Below are 13,123 nucleotides of genomic sequence, written 5' to 3'. Positions count from 1 at the left end.
TTCATCGGGGACGTTGTCTCCAATAAACCGTCGCCAGGGATTTAAAGGAAAAGCTTGCGGTGCTGCACCGAGTACGTCCCCACCAGAATCCGATTCACAAGTGATCCTGGAAAGCATAGACAGCAGCGCGGTTTCCATAGTGTAGTGGTTATCACATTCGCCTAACACGCGAAAGGTCCCCGGTTCGAAACCGGGTGGAAACAGTCTAAGTGGGACAGTTTTGTTTTTTCAGCCTCCTATACCTCAGAGATCCCCCTCACAGTTTGAGACGTCAATGACCCCACACTACTCCTCAGGTCTCCATCAGTGGAAGAGTAAGCGTTTCGTTCCAGCGGGGACGTTGTCTCCAATAAACCATCGCCAGGGATTTACAGGAAATGCTTGTGGCGCAGCACCGAGTACGTCAACCACCAGAATCCGATTCACCTGTGATCCTGGAAACCAAAGAAAATAGCGCGGTTTCCATAGTGTAGTGGTTATCACGTTCGCCTTACACGCGAAAGGTCCCCGGGTGGAAACATGCTGACCTTAACCTTCCAAGTGGAACGGTTAGGAGAATGTGGCCATTCTGTGTGCACCCTTCGTCAAGAGACTTAAGGCCAAACCTTTTGGGGAGAAGACAGGGTTTACATAAAGGTATGAAATTTGTCTGCCAAACCAGTGTGGTAGTTGGAAAGTCCATTTTAAGTCTCCACTTGGAGCAAGTGCTCAACCCAGGAGGAAGGCGGTAGAAAATTTGCCCAGTCTTGGTTTCCATAGTGTAGTGGTTATTACGTTGGCCTCACACGCGTAAGGTCCCCGGTTCGACACCGGGTGTAAAGAGTACAGTGAGCGTTTTTCTTGAAACGGACAGGAAACCGTTCTAAGGTGCTGAAGGTTAACAGTTCGCACCTTGGTTTGAACAGCACTAGAGCGCACGTACGTCTATCCGCCACCCACCATATTCGGTAAGAGTAGCATGGATGTCCTTTCCCCGTTTCTATCCCTATTCATTATTTCGGAGATTAACTAGTTTCTGCCTTTGTAATATTTCCATTCATCTCAATTGTCTTGTTTACTCAAGAAGACCAGGCTTTCAACGCTAGGCCGTTCTCCACCCAGGCCAAGGAAGACACAGCAGACTCAGGTTTCCATAGTGTAGTGGTTATCACGTTCGCCTCACACGCGAAAGGTCCCCGTTTCGAAACTGGGTGGAAACAGTCTAAGTTGGTCAGTTTTGTTTTTTCGGCCTCCTATACCTCACAGATCCCCCTCATAGTTTGAGACATCAATGGCCCCACACTACTCCTCAGGTCTCCATCAGTGGAAGAGTAAGCTTTTCGTTCCAGCGGGGACGTTGTCTCCAATAAACCGTCGACAGGGATTTAAAGGAAAAGCTTGCGGTGCTGCACCGAGTACGTCCCCACCAGAATCCGATTCACCAGTGATCCTGGAAAGCATAGAGAGCAGCGCAGTTTCCATAGTGTAGTGGTTATCACATTCGCCTAAAACGCGAAAAGTCCCCCGTTCGAAACCGGGTGGAAACAGTCACACTGGTCCAGTTTTGTGTGTTCGGCCACCAATACCTCGGAGATCTCCCTCAGTGTTTGAGACGTCAATGGCCCCACACTACTCCTCAGGTCTCCATCAGTGGAATAGTAAGCGTTTCGTTCCAGCTGGGACGTTGTCTCCAATAAACCGTCGCCATGGATTTAAAGGAAAAGCTTGCGGTGCTGCACCGAGTACGGCCCCACCAGAATGCGATTCACCAGTGATCCTGGAAAGCATGGAGAGCACCGCAGTTTCCATAGTGTAGTGGTTATCACATTCGCCTAACACGCGAAAGGTCCCCGGGAGGAAACAGTCATACTGGTTCACTTTTGTTTTTTCGGTCACCTATACCTCAGAGATCTCCCTCAGTGTTTGAGACGTCAATGGCCCAACACTACTCGTCAGGTCTCCATCAGTGGAAGAGTAAGCGTTTCATTCCAGCGGGGACGTTGTCTCCAATAAACCATCGCCAGGGATTTACAGGAAATGCTTTTGGCGCTGCACCGAGTACGTCCCCACCAGAATCCGATTCACCAGTGATCCTGGAAACCATAGAAAATAGCGCGGTTTCCATAGTGTAGTGGTTATCACGTTCGCCTTACACGCGAAAGGTCCCCGGGTGGAAACATGCTGACCTTAACCTTCCAAGTGGAACGGTTAGGAGAATGTGGCCCTTCTGTGTGCACCCTACGTCAAGAGACTTAAGGCCAAACCTTTTGGGGAGAAGACAGGGTTTACATAAAGGTATGAAATTTGTCTGCCAAACCAGTGTGGTAGTTGGAAAGTCCATTTTAAGTCTCCACTTGGAGCAAGTGCTCAACCCAGGAGGAAGGCGGAAGAAAATTTGCACAGTCTTGGTTTCCATAGTGTAGTGGTTATCACGTTCGCCTCACACGCGAAAGGTCCCCGGTTTGACACCGGGTGGAAACAGTACAGTGAGCGTTTTTCTTGAAACGGACAGGAAACCGTTCTAAGGTGCTGAAGGTTAACAGTTCGCACCTTGGTTTGAACAGCACTAGAGCGTACGTACGTCTATCCGCCACCCACCATATTCGGTAAGAGTAGCATGGATCTCCTTTCCCCGTATCTATCCCTATTCATTATTTCAGAGATTAACTAGTTTCTGCCTTTGTAATCTTTCCATTCATCTCAATTGTCTTGTTTACTCAAGAAGACCAGGCTTTCAACGCTAGGCCGTTCTCCACCCAGGCCAAGGAAGACACAGCAGACTCAGGTTTCCATAGTGTAGTGGTTATCACGTTCGCCTCACACGCGATAGGTCCCCGGTTCGAAACTGGGTGGAAACAGTCATACTGGTCCAGTTTTGTTTTTTCGGTCCCCTATACCTCAGAGATCTCCCTCAGTGTTTGAGACGTCAATGGCCCCACACTACTCCTCAGGTCTCCATCAGTGGAAGAGTAAGCGTTTCGTTCCAGTGGGGACGTTGTCTCCAATAAACCGTCGCCAGGGATTTAAAGGAAAAGCTTGCGGTGCTGCACCGAGAACGTCCCCACCAGAATCCGATTCACCAGGGATCTTGGAAAGCATAGAGAGCAGCGCAGTTTCCATAGTGTAGTGGTTATCATATTCGCCTAACACGCGAAAGGTCCCCGGTTAGAAACCGGGTGTAAACAGTCATAATGGTCCAGTTTTGTTTTTTCGGTCACCTATACCCCAGAGATCTCCATCAGTGTTTCAGACGTCAATGGCCCCACACTACTCCTCAAGTCTCCATCAGTGGAAGAGTAAGCGTTTCGTTCCAGCGGGAACGTTGTCTCCAATAAACCGTCGCCACGGATTTACAGGAAACGCTTGTGGTGCTTCCCCGAGTACGTCCCCACCAGAATCCGATTCACCAGTGATCCTGGAAACATAGACAATAGTGCGGTTTCCATAGTGTAGTGGTTATAACGTTCGCCTTACACTCGAAAGGTCCCCGGTTCGAAACCGGGTGGAAACATGCTGACCTTAACCTTCCAAGTGGAACGGTTAGGAGAATGTGGCCCTTCTGTGTGCACCCTACGTCAAGAGACTTAAGGCCAACCCTTTTGGGGAGAAGAGAGGGTTTACATAAAGGTATGAAATTTGTCTCCCAAACCAGTGTGGTAGTTGGAAAGTCCATTTTAAGTCTCCACTTGGAGCAAGTGCTCAACCCAGCAGGAAGGCGGAAGAGAGTGTGCACAGTTTTGGTTTCCACAGTGTATTGGTTATCACGTTCGCCTCACACGCGAAAGGTCCCCGGTTCGACACCGGGTGGAAATAGTACAGTGAGCGTTTTTCTTGAAACGGACAGGAAACCGTTCTAAGGTGCCGAAGGTTAACAGTTCGCACCTTGGATTGAACAGCACTAGAGCGCACGTACGTCTATCCGCCACCCACCATATTCGGTAAGAGTAGCATGGATCTCCTTTCCCCGTATCTTTCCCTATTCATTATTTCGGAGATTAACTAGTTTCTGCCTTTGTAATCTTTCCATTCATCTCAATTGTCTTGTTTACTTGAGAAGACCAGGCTTTGCACGCTAGGCCGTTCTCCACCCAGACCAAGGAAAACACAGCAGACTCAGGTTTCCAAAGTGTAGTGGTTATCACGTTCGCCTCACACGCGAGAGGAAACCGGGTGGAAACAGTCTAAGTGGGACGGTTTTGTTTTTTCGGCCTCCTATACCTCACAGATCCCCCTCATAGTTTGAGACATCAATGGCCCCACACTACTCCTCAGGTCTCCATCAGTGGAAGAGTAAGCGTTTCGTTCCAGCAGGGACATTGTCTCCAATAAACCATCGCCAGGGATTTAAAGGAAAAGCTTGCGGTGCTGCACCGAGGATAGCCCCACCAAAATGCGATTCACCAGTGATCCTGGAAAGCATAGAGAGCAGTGCAGTTTCCATAGTGTAGTGGTTATCACATTCGCCTAACACGCGAAAGGTCCCCGGTTCGAAACCGGGTGGAAACAGTCATACTGGTCCAGTTTTGTTTTTTCGGTCACCTATACCTCAGAGATCTCCCTCAGTGTTTGAGACGTCAATGGCCCCACAGTACTCCTCAGGTCTCCATCAGTGGAAGAGTAAGCGTTTCGTTCCAGCGGGGACGTTGTCTCCAATAAACCGTCTCCAGGGATTTACAGGAAAAGCTTGTGGCGCTGCACCGAGTACGTCCCCACCAGAATCCGTTTCACCAGTGATCCTGGAAACCATAGAAAATACCGCGGTTTCCATAGTGTAGTGGTTATCACGTTCGCCTTACACGCGAAAGGTCCCCGGGTGGAAACATGCTGACCTTAACCTTCCAAGTGTAACGGTTAGGAGAATGTGGCCCTTCTGTGTGCACCCTACGTCAAGACACTTAAGGCCAACCCTTTTGGGGAGAAGAGAGGGTTTACATAAAGGTATGAAATTTGTCTGCCAAACAAGTGTGGTAGTTGGAAAGTCCGTTTTAAGTCTCCACTTGGAGCAAGTGCTCAAACAGGAGGAAGGCGGAAGAAAATTTGCACAGTCTTGGTTTCCATAGTGTAGTGGTTATCACGTTCGCCTCACACGCGAAAGGTCCCCGGTTCGAAACTGGGTGGAAACAGTCTAAGTTGGTCAGTTTTGTTTTTTCGGCCTCCTATACCTCACAGATCCCCCTCATAGTTTGAGACATCAATGGCCCGACACTACTCCTCAGGTCTCCATCAGTGGAGAGTAAGCGTTTCGTTCCAGCGGGGACGTTGTCTCCAATAAACCGTCGCCATGAATTTAAAGGAAAAGCTTGCGGTGCTGCACCGTGTACGTCCCCACCAGAATGCGATTCACCAGTGATCCTGGAAAGCATGGAGAGCACCGTGGTTTCCATAGTGTAGTGATTATCACATTCGCCTAACACGCGAAAGGTCCCCGGTTCGAAACCGGGTGGAAACAGTCATACTGGTCCTCTTTTGTTTTTTCGGTCACCTATACCTCAGAGATCTCCCTCCGTGTTTGAGACGTCAATGGCCCCACACTACTCCTCAGGTCTCCATCACTGGAAGAGTAAGCGTTTCGTTCCAGCGGGGACGTTGTCTCCAATAAACCGTCGCCAGGGATTTACAGGAAAAGCTTGTGGCGCTGCACCGAGTACGTCCCCACCAGAATCCGATTCACCAGTGATCCTGGAAACCATAGAAAATAGCGTGGTTTCCATAGTGTAGTGGTTATCACGTTCGCCTTACACGCGAAAGGTCCCTGGTTCGATACCGTGTGGAAACAGTCATACTGGTCCAGTTTTGTTTTTTCGGTCCCCTATACCTCAGAGATCTCCCTCAGTGTTTGAGACGTCAATGGCCCCACACTACTCCTCAGGTCTCCATCAGTGGAAGAGTAAGCGTTTCTTTCCAGCGGGGACCTTATCTCCAATAAACCGTCGCCAGGGATTTAAAGGAAAAGCTTGCGGTGCTGCACCGAGAACGTCCCCCCCAGAATCCGATTCACCAGGGATCTTGGAAAGCATAGAGAGCAGCGCAGTTTCCATAGTGTAGTGGTTATCACATTCGCCTAACACGCGAAAGGTCCCCGGTTCGAAACCGGGTGTAAACAGTCATACTGGTCCAGTTTTGTTTTTTCGGTCACCTATAACCCAGAGATCTCCCTCAGTGTTTGAGACGTCAATGGCCCCACACTACTCCTCAGGTCTCCATCAGTGGAAGAGTAAGCGTTTCGTTCCAGCGGGGACGTTGTCTCCAATAAACCGTCGCCAGGGATTTAAAGGAAAAGCTTGCGGTGCTGCACCGAGAACGTCCCCACCAGAATCCGATTCACCAGGGATCTTGGAAAGCATAGAGAGCAGCGCAGTTTCCATAGTGTAGTGGTTATCATATTCGCCTAACACGCGAAAGGTCCCCGGTTAGAAACCGGGTGTAAACAGTCATAATGGTCCAGTTTTGTTTTTTCGGTCACCTATACCCCAGAGATCTCCATCAGTGTTTCAGACGTCAATGGCCCCACACTACTCCTCAAGTCTCCATCAGTGGAAGAGTAAGCGTTTCGTTCCAGCGGGAACGTTGTCTCCAATAAACCGTCGCCACGGATTTTCAGGAAACGCTTGTGGTGCTTCCCCGAGTACGTCCCCACCAGAATCCGATTCACCAGTGATCCTGGAAACATAGACAATAGCGCGGTTTCCATAGTGTAGTGGTTATAACGTTCGCCTTACATTCGAAAGGTCCCCGGTTCGAAACCGGGTGGAAACATGCTGACCTTAACCTTCCAAGTGGAACGGTTAGGAGAATGTGGCCCTTCTGTGTGCACCCTACGTCAAGAGACTTAAGGCCAACCCTTTTGGGGAGAAGAGAGGGTTTACATAAAGGTATGAAATTTGTCTCCCAAACCAGTGTGGTAGTTGGAAAGTCCATTTTAAGTCTCCACTTGGAGCAAGTGCTCAACCCAGCAGGAAGGCGGAAGAGAGTGTGCACAGTTTTGGTTTCCACAGTGTATTGGTTATCACGTTCGCCTCACACGCGAAAGGTCCCCGGTTCGACAACGGGTGGAAACAGTACAGTGAGCGTTTTTCTTGAAACGGACAGGAAACCGTTCTAAGGTGCCGAAGGTTAACAGTTCGCACCTTGGTTTGAACAGCACTAGAGCGCACGTACGTCTATCCGCCACCCACCATATTCGGTAAGAGTAGCATGGATCTCCTTTCCCCGTATCTTTCCCTATTCATTATTTCGGAGATTAACTAGTTTCTGCCTTTGTAATCTTTCCATTCATCTCAATTGTCTTGTTTACTTGAGAAGACCAGGCTTTGCACGCTAGGCCGTTCTCCACCCAGACCAAGGAAAACACAGCAGACTCAGGTTTCCAAAGTGTAGTGGTTATCACGTTCGCCTCACACGCGAGAGGAAACCGGGTGGAAACAGTCTAAGTGGGACGGTTTTGTTTTTTCGGCCTCCTATACCTCACAGATCCCCCTCATAGTTTGAGACATCAATGGCCCCACACTACTCCTCAGGTCTCCATCAGTGGAAGAGTAAGCGTTTCGTTCCAGCAGGGACATTGTCTCCAATAAACCGTCGCCAGGGATTTAAAGGAAAAGCTTGCGGTGCTGCACCGAGGATAGCCCCACCAAAATGCGATTCACCAGTGATCCTGGAAAGCATAGAGAGCAGCGCAGTTTCCATAGTGTAGTGGTTATCACATTCGCCTAACACGCGAAAGGTCCCCGGTTCGAAACCGGGTGGAAACAGTCATACTGGTCCAGTTTTGTTTTTTCGGTCACCTATACCTCAGAGATCTCCCTCAGTGTTTGAGACGTCAATGGCCCCACACTACTCGTCAGGTCTCCATCAGTGGAAGAGTAAGCGTTTCATTCCAGCGGGGACGTTGTCTCCAATAAACCATCGCCAGGGATTTACAGGAAAAGCTTTTGGCGCTGCACCGAGTACGTCCCCACCAGAATCCGATTCACCAGTGATCCTGGAAACCATAGAAAATAGTGCGGTTTCCATAGTGTAGTGGTTATCACGTTCGCCTTACACGCGACAGGTCCCCGGGTGGAAACATGCTGACCTTAACCTTCCAAGTGGAACGGTTAGAAGAATGTGGTCCTTCTGTGTGCACCCTACGTCAAGAGACTTAAGGCGATACCTTTTTGGGAGAAGACTGGGTTTACATAAAGGTATGAAATTTGTCTGCCAAACCAGTGTGGTAGTTGGAAAGTCCATTTTAAGTCTCCACTTGGAGCAAGTGCTCAACCCAGCAGGAAGACGGAAGAGAATGTGCACAGTCCTGGTTTCCATAGTGTAGTGATTATCACGTTCGCCTCACACGCGAAAGGTCCCCGGTTTGACACCGGGTGGAAACAGTACAGTGAGCATTTTTCTTGAAACGGACAGGAAACCGTTCTAAGGTGCTGAAGGTTAACAGTTCGCACCTTGGTTTGAACAGCACTAGAGCGCACGTACGTCTATCCGCCACCCACCATATTCGGTAAGAGTAGCATGGATCTCCTTTCCCCGTATCTATCCCTATTCATTATTTCGGAGATTAAATAGTTTCTGCCTTTGTAATCTTTCCAATCATCTCAGTTGTCTTGTTTACTCAAGAAGACCAGGCTTTCAATGCTAGGCCGTTCTCCACCCAGGCCAAGGAAGACACAGCAGACTCAAGTTTCCATAGTGTAGTGGTTTTCACGTTCGCCTAACTCGCGAAAGGTCCCCGGTTCGAAACCGTGCGGAAACAGTCACACTGGTCCAGTTTTGTGTTTTCGGCCACCTATACCTCGGAGATCTCCCTCAGTGTTTGAGACGTCAATGGCCCCACACTACTCGTCAGGTCTCCATCAGTGGAAGAGTAAGCGTTTCATTCCAGCGGGGACGTTGTCTCCAATAAACCATCGCCAGGGATTTACAGGAGAAGCTTTTGGCGCTGCACCGAGTACGTCCCCACCAGAATCCGATTCACCAGTGATCCTGGAAACCATAGAAAATAGCGCGGTTTCCATAGTGTAGTGGTTATCACGTTCGCCTTACACGCGAAAGGTCCCCGGGTGGAAACATGCTGACCTTAACCTTCCAAGTGGAACGGTTAGGAGAATGTGGCCCTTGTGTGTGCACCCTTCGTCAAGAGACTTAAGGCCAAACCTTTTGGGGATAAGACAGGGTTTACAGAAAGGTATGAAATTTGTCTACCAAACCAGTGTGGTAGTTGGAAAGTCCATTTTAAGTCTCCACTTGGAGCAAGTGCTCAACCCAGGAGGAAGGCGGAAGAAGATTTGCACAGTCTTGTTTTCCATAGTGTAGTGGTTATCACGTTCGCCTCACACGCGAAAGGTCCCCGGTTCGACACCGGGTGGAAACAGTACAGTGAGCGTTTTTCTTGAAACGGACAGGAAACCGTTCTAAGGTGCTGAAGGTTAACAGTTCGCACCTTGGTTTGAACAGCACTAGAGCGCACGTACGTCTATCCGCCACCCACCATATTCGGTAAGAGTAGCATGGATCTCTTTTCCCCGTATCTATCCCTATTCATTATTTCGGAGATTATCTAGTTTCTGCCTTTGTAATCTTTCCATTCATCTCAATTGTCTTGTTTACTCAAGAAGACCAGGCTTTCAACTCTAGGCCGTTCTCCACCCAGGCCAAGGAAGACACAGCAGACTCAGGTTTCCATAGTGTAGTGGTTATCACGTTCGCCTCACACGCGAAAGGTCCCCGGTTCGAAACTGGGTGGAAACAGTCTAAGTTGGTCAGTTTTGTTTTTTCGGCCTCCTATACCTTACAGATCCCCCTCATAGTTTGAGACGTCAATGGCCCCACACTACTCCTCAGGTCTCCATCAGTGGAAGAGTAAGCGTTTCGTTCCAGCTGGGACGTTGTCTCCAATAAACCGTCGCCAGGGATTTAAAGGAAAAGCTTGCGGTGCTGCCCCGAGTACGGCCCCACCAGAATGCGATTCACCAGTGATCCTGGAAAGCATGGAGAGCACCGCAGTTTCCATAGTGTAGTGGTTATCACATTCGCCAAACACGCGAAAGGTCCCCGGTTCGAAACCGGGTGGAAACAGTCATACTGGTCCACTTTTGTTTTTTCGGTCACCTATACCTCAGAGATCTCCCTCAGTGTTTGAGACGTCAATGGCCCCACACTACTCCTCAGGTCTCCATCAGTGGAAGAGTAAGCGTTTCGTTCCAGTGGAGACGTTGTCTCCAATAAACCGTCGCCAGGGATTTAAAGGAAAAGCTTGCGGTGCTGCACCGAGTACGTCCCCACCAGAATCCGATTCACCAGTGATCCTGGAAAGCATAGAGAGCTGCGCAGTTTCCATAGTGTAGTGGTTATCACATTCGCCAAACACGCGAAAGGTCCCCGGTTCGAAACCGGGTGGAAACAGTCATACTGGTCCACTTTTGTTTTTTCGGTCACCTATACCTCAGAGATCTCTCTCAGTGTTTGAGACGTCAATGGCCCCACACTACTCCTCAGGTCTCCATCAGTGGAAGAGTAAGCGTTTCGTTCCAGCGGGGACGTTGTCTCCAATAAACCGTCGCCAGGGATTTACAGGAAAAGCTTTTGGCGCTGCACCGAGTATGTCCCCAGCAGAATCCGATTCACCAGTGATCCTGGAAACCATAGAAAACAGCGCGGTTTCCATAGTGTAGTGGTTATCACGTTCGCCTTACACGCGAAAGGTCCCCGGTTAGAAACCGCGTGGAAACATGCTGACCTTAACCTTCCAAGTGTAACGGTTAGGAGAATGTGGCCCTTCTGTGTGCACCCTACGTCAAGACACTTAAGGCCAACCCTTTTGGGGACAAGAGAGGGTTTACATAAAGGTATGAAATTTGTCTGCCAAACCAGTGTGGTAGTTGGAAAGTCCATTTTAAGTCTCCACTTGGAGCAACTGCTCAACCCAGCAGGAAGGCGGAAGAGAATGTGCACAGTCTTGGTTTCCATAGTGTAGTGGTTATCACGTTCGCCTCACACGCGAAAGGTCCCCGTTTCGACACCGGGTGGAAACAGTACAGTGAGCGTTTTTCTTGAAACGGACAGGAAACCGTTCTAAGGTGCTGAAGGTTAACAGTTCGCAACCTTGGTTTGAACAGCACTAGAGCGCACGTACGTCTATCCGCCACCCACTGTATTCGATAAGAGTAGCATGGATCTCCTTTCCCCGTATCTATCCCTATTCATTATTTCGGAGATTAAATAGTTTCTGCCTTTGTAATCTTTCCATTCATCTCAATTGTCTTGTTTACTCGAGAAGACCAGGCTTTGTACGCTAGACCGTTCTCCACCCAGGCCAAGGAAGACACAGCAGACTCAGGTTTCCATAGTGTAGTGGTTATCACGTTCGCCTCACACGCGAAAGGTCCCCGGTTCAAAACCGGGTGTAAACAGTCTAACTGGGACAGTTTTGCTTTTTCGGCCTCCTATACCTCGGAGATCCCCCTCAGAGTTTGAGACGTCAATGGCCCCACACTACTCGTCAGGTCTCCATCAGTGGAAGAGTAAGCGTTTCATTCCAGCGGGGACGTTGTCTCCAATAAACCATCGCCAGGGATTTACTGGAAAAGCTTTTGGCGCTGCACCGAGTACGTCCCCACCAGAATCCAATTCACCAGTGATCCTGGAAACCATAGAAAATAGCGCATTTTCCATAGTGTAGTGGTTATCACGTTCGCCTCACACGCGAAAGGACCCCGGTTCGAAACTGGGTGGAAACAGTCTAAGTTGGTCAGTTTTGTTTTTTCGGCCTCCTATACCTCACAGATCCCCCTCATAGTTTGAGACATCAATGGCCCCACACTACTCCTCTGGTCTCCATCAGTGGAAGAGTAAGCGTTTCGTTCCAGCGGGGACGTTGTCTCCAATAAACCGTCGCCAGGGATTTAAAGGAAAAGCTTGCGGTGCTGCACCGAGGACAGCCCCACCAGAATCCGATTCAGCAGTGATCCTGGAAAGCGTAGAGAGCAGCGCAGTTTCCATAGTGTAGTGGTTATCACGTTCGCCTAACTCGCGAAAGGTCCCCGGTTCGAAACCGTGCGGAAACAGTCACACTGGTCCAGTTTTGTGTTTTCGGCCACCTATACCTCGGAGATCTCCCTCAGTGTTTGAGACGTCAATGGCCCCACACTACTCCTCAGGTCTCCATAAGTGGAAGAGTAAGCGTTTCGTTCCAGCGGGGACGTTGTCTCCAATAAACCGTCGCCATGGATTTAAAGGAAAAGCTTGCGGTGCTGCACCGTGTACAGCCCCACTAGAATGCGATTCACCAGTGATCCTGGAAAAAATGGAGAGCACCGCGGTTTCCATAGTGTAGTGGTTATCACATTCGCCTAACACGCGAAAGGTCCCCGGTTCGAAACCGGGTGGAAACAGTCATACTGGTCCACTTTTGTTTTTTCGGTCACCTATACCTCAGAGATCTCCCTCAGTGTTTGAGACGTCAATGGCCCCACACTACTCCTCAGGTCTCCATCAGTGGAAGAGTAAGCGTTTCGTTCCAGCGGGGACGTTGTCTCCAATAAACCGTCGCCAGGGATTTACAGGAAAAGCTTTTGGCGCTGCACCGAGTATGTCCCCACCAGAATCCGATTCACCAGTGATCCTGGAAACCACAGAAAACAGCGCGGTTTCCATAGTGTAGTGGTTATCACGTTCGCCTTACACGCGAAAGGTCCCCGGTTCGAAACCGGGTGGAAAAAATGCTGACCTTAACCTTCCAAGTAGAACGGTCAGAAGAATGTGGCCCTTCTGTGTGCACCCTACGTCAAGAGACTTAAGGCGAAACCTTTTTGGGGAGAATACAGGGTTTACATAAAGGTATGAAATTTGTCTCCCAAACCAGTGTGGTAGTTGGAAAGTCCATTTTAAGTCTCCACTTCGAGAAAGTGCTCAACCCAGCAGGAAGGCGGAAGAGAATGTGCACAGTTTTGGTTTCCATAGTGTATTGGTTATCACGTTCGCCTCACACGCGAAAGGTCCCCGGTTCGACACCGGGTGGAAACAGTACAGTGAGCGTTTTTCTTGAAACGGACAGGAAACCGTTCTAAGGTGCCGAAGGTTAACAGTTCGCACCTTGGTTTGAACAGCACTAGAGCGCACGTACGTCTATCCGCCACCCACCATATTCGGTAAG

General features: G+C 49.5%; 25 non-coding genes across 25 annotated transcripts; all 25 read left to right on the top strand.

The window, feature by feature from the left end:
- Nucleotides 1–130: 130 nt before the first annotated feature.
- Nucleotides 131–203, top strand: trnav-aac (transfer RNA valine (anticodon AAC)). Its single transcript has one exon. It is a non-coding gene; the product is annotated as a tRNA-Val (tRNA).
- A 923-nt stretch (nt 204–1,126) lies between these two features.
- On the top strand, nt 1,127–1,199 carry trnav-cac (transfer RNA valine (anticodon CAC)). The gene has a single exon. It is a non-coding gene; the product is annotated as a tRNA-Val (tRNA).
- Nucleotides 1,200–1,453: 254 nt separating this feature from the next.
- On the top strand, nt 1,454–1,526 carry trnaf-aaa (transfer RNA phenylalanine (anticodon AAA)). The gene has a single exon. It is a non-coding gene; the product is annotated as a tRNA-Phe (tRNA).
- An 861-nt stretch (nt 1,527–2,387) lies between these two features.
- trnav-cac (transfer RNA valine (anticodon CAC)) lies at nt 2,388–2,460 on the top strand. The gene has a single exon. It is a non-coding gene; the product is annotated as a tRNA-Val (tRNA).
- Nucleotides 2,461–2,764: 304 nt separating this feature from the next.
- On the top strand, nt 2,765–2,837 carry trnav-cac (transfer RNA valine (anticodon CAC)). The gene has a single exon. It is a non-coding gene; the product is annotated as a tRNA-Val (tRNA).
- Nucleotides 2,838–3,417: 580 nt separating this feature from the next.
- trnav-uac (transfer RNA valine (anticodon UAC)) lies at nt 3,418–3,490 on the top strand. The gene has a single exon. It is a non-coding gene; the product is annotated as a tRNA-Val (tRNA).
- Nucleotides 3,491–4,412: 922 nt separating this feature from the next.
- trnav-aac (transfer RNA valine (anticodon AAC)) lies at nt 4,413–4,485 on the top strand. Its single transcript has one exon. It is a non-coding gene; the product is annotated as a tRNA-Val (tRNA).
- A 544-nt stretch (nt 4,486–5,029) lies between these two features.
- trnav-cac (transfer RNA valine (anticodon CAC)) lies at nt 5,030–5,102 on the top strand. Its single transcript has one exon. It is a non-coding gene; the product is annotated as a tRNA-Val (tRNA).
- A 253-nt stretch (nt 5,103–5,355) lies between these two features.
- Nucleotides 5,356–5,428, top strand: trnav-aac (transfer RNA valine (anticodon AAC)). Its single transcript has one exon. It is a non-coding gene; the product is annotated as a tRNA-Val (tRNA).
- Nucleotides 5,429–5,682: 254 nt separating this feature from the next.
- Nucleotides 5,683–5,755, top strand: trnav-aac (transfer RNA valine (anticodon AAC)). Its single transcript has one exon. It is a non-coding gene; the product is annotated as a tRNA-Val (tRNA).
- Nucleotides 5,756–6,009: 254 nt separating this feature from the next.
- trnav-aac (transfer RNA valine (anticodon AAC)) lies at nt 6,010–6,082 on the top strand. Its single transcript has one exon. It is a non-coding gene; the product is annotated as a tRNA-Val (tRNA).
- Nucleotides 6,083–6,662: 580 nt separating this feature from the next.
- Nucleotides 6,663–6,735, top strand: trnav-uac (transfer RNA valine (anticodon UAC)). The gene has a single exon. It is a non-coding gene; the product is annotated as a tRNA-Val (tRNA).
- Nucleotides 6,736–7,657: 922 nt separating this feature from the next.
- trnav-aac (transfer RNA valine (anticodon AAC)) lies at nt 7,658–7,730 on the top strand. The gene has a single exon. It is a non-coding gene; the product is annotated as a tRNA-Val (tRNA).
- Nucleotides 7,731–8,275: 545 nt separating this feature from the next.
- trnav-cac (transfer RNA valine (anticodon CAC)) lies at nt 8,276–8,348 on the top strand. The gene has a single exon. It is a non-coding gene; the product is annotated as a tRNA-Val (tRNA).
- Nucleotides 8,349–9,269: 921 nt separating this feature from the next.
- On the top strand, nt 9,270–9,343 carry trnav-cac (transfer RNA valine (anticodon CAC)). Its single transcript has one exon. It is a non-coding gene; the product is annotated as a tRNA-Val (tRNA).
- A 304-nt stretch (nt 9,344–9,647) lies between these two features.
- On the top strand, nt 9,648–9,720 carry trnav-cac (transfer RNA valine (anticodon CAC)). The gene has a single exon. It is a non-coding gene; the product is annotated as a tRNA-Val (tRNA).
- A 254-nt stretch (nt 9,721–9,974) lies between these two features.
- trnav-aac (transfer RNA valine (anticodon AAC)) lies at nt 9,975–10,047 on the top strand. Its single transcript has one exon. It is a non-coding gene; the product is annotated as a tRNA-Val (tRNA).
- A 254-nt stretch (nt 10,048–10,301) lies between these two features.
- On the top strand, nt 10,302–10,374 carry trnav-aac (transfer RNA valine (anticodon AAC)). Its single transcript has one exon. It is a non-coding gene; the product is annotated as a tRNA-Val (tRNA).
- A 254-nt stretch (nt 10,375–10,628) lies between these two features.
- On the top strand, nt 10,629–10,701 carry trnav-uac (transfer RNA valine (anticodon UAC)). Its single transcript has one exon. It is a non-coding gene; the product is annotated as a tRNA-Val (tRNA).
- A 229-nt stretch (nt 10,702–10,930) lies between these two features.
- On the top strand, nt 10,931–11,003 carry trnav-cac (transfer RNA valine (anticodon CAC)). Its single transcript has one exon. It is a non-coding gene; the product is annotated as a tRNA-Val (tRNA).
- Nucleotides 11,004–11,308: 305 nt separating this feature from the next.
- On the top strand, nt 11,309–11,381 carry trnav-cac (transfer RNA valine (anticodon CAC)). The gene has a single exon. It is a non-coding gene; the product is annotated as a tRNA-Val (tRNA).
- A 254-nt stretch (nt 11,382–11,635) lies between these two features.
- trnav-cac (transfer RNA valine (anticodon CAC)) lies at nt 11,636–11,708 on the top strand. Its single transcript has one exon. It is a non-coding gene; the product is annotated as a tRNA-Val (tRNA).
- A 581-nt stretch (nt 11,709–12,289) lies between these two features.
- On the top strand, nt 12,290–12,362 carry trnav-aac (transfer RNA valine (anticodon AAC)). The gene has a single exon. It is a non-coding gene; the product is annotated as a tRNA-Val (tRNA).
- A 254-nt stretch (nt 12,363–12,616) lies between these two features.
- On the top strand, nt 12,617–12,689 carry trnav-uac (transfer RNA valine (anticodon UAC)). The gene has a single exon. It is a non-coding gene; the product is annotated as a tRNA-Val (tRNA).
- A 231-nt stretch (nt 12,690–12,920) lies between these two features.
- trnav-cac (transfer RNA valine (anticodon CAC)) lies at nt 12,921–12,993 on the top strand. The gene has a single exon. It is a non-coding gene; the product is annotated as a tRNA-Val (tRNA).
- Nucleotides 12,994–13,123: the final 130 nt, after the last annotated feature.

Source organism: Erpetoichthys calabaricus, chromosome 5 (genome assembly GCF_900747795.2).
Source record: "Erpetoichthys calabaricus chromosome 5, fErpCal1.3, whole genome shotgun sequence".
NCBI lineage: Eukaryota > Metazoa > Chordata > Cladistia > Polypteriformes > Polypteridae > Erpetoichthys > Erpetoichthys calabaricus.
This window is presented reverse-complemented; position numbering and strand designations above follow the sequence as displayed.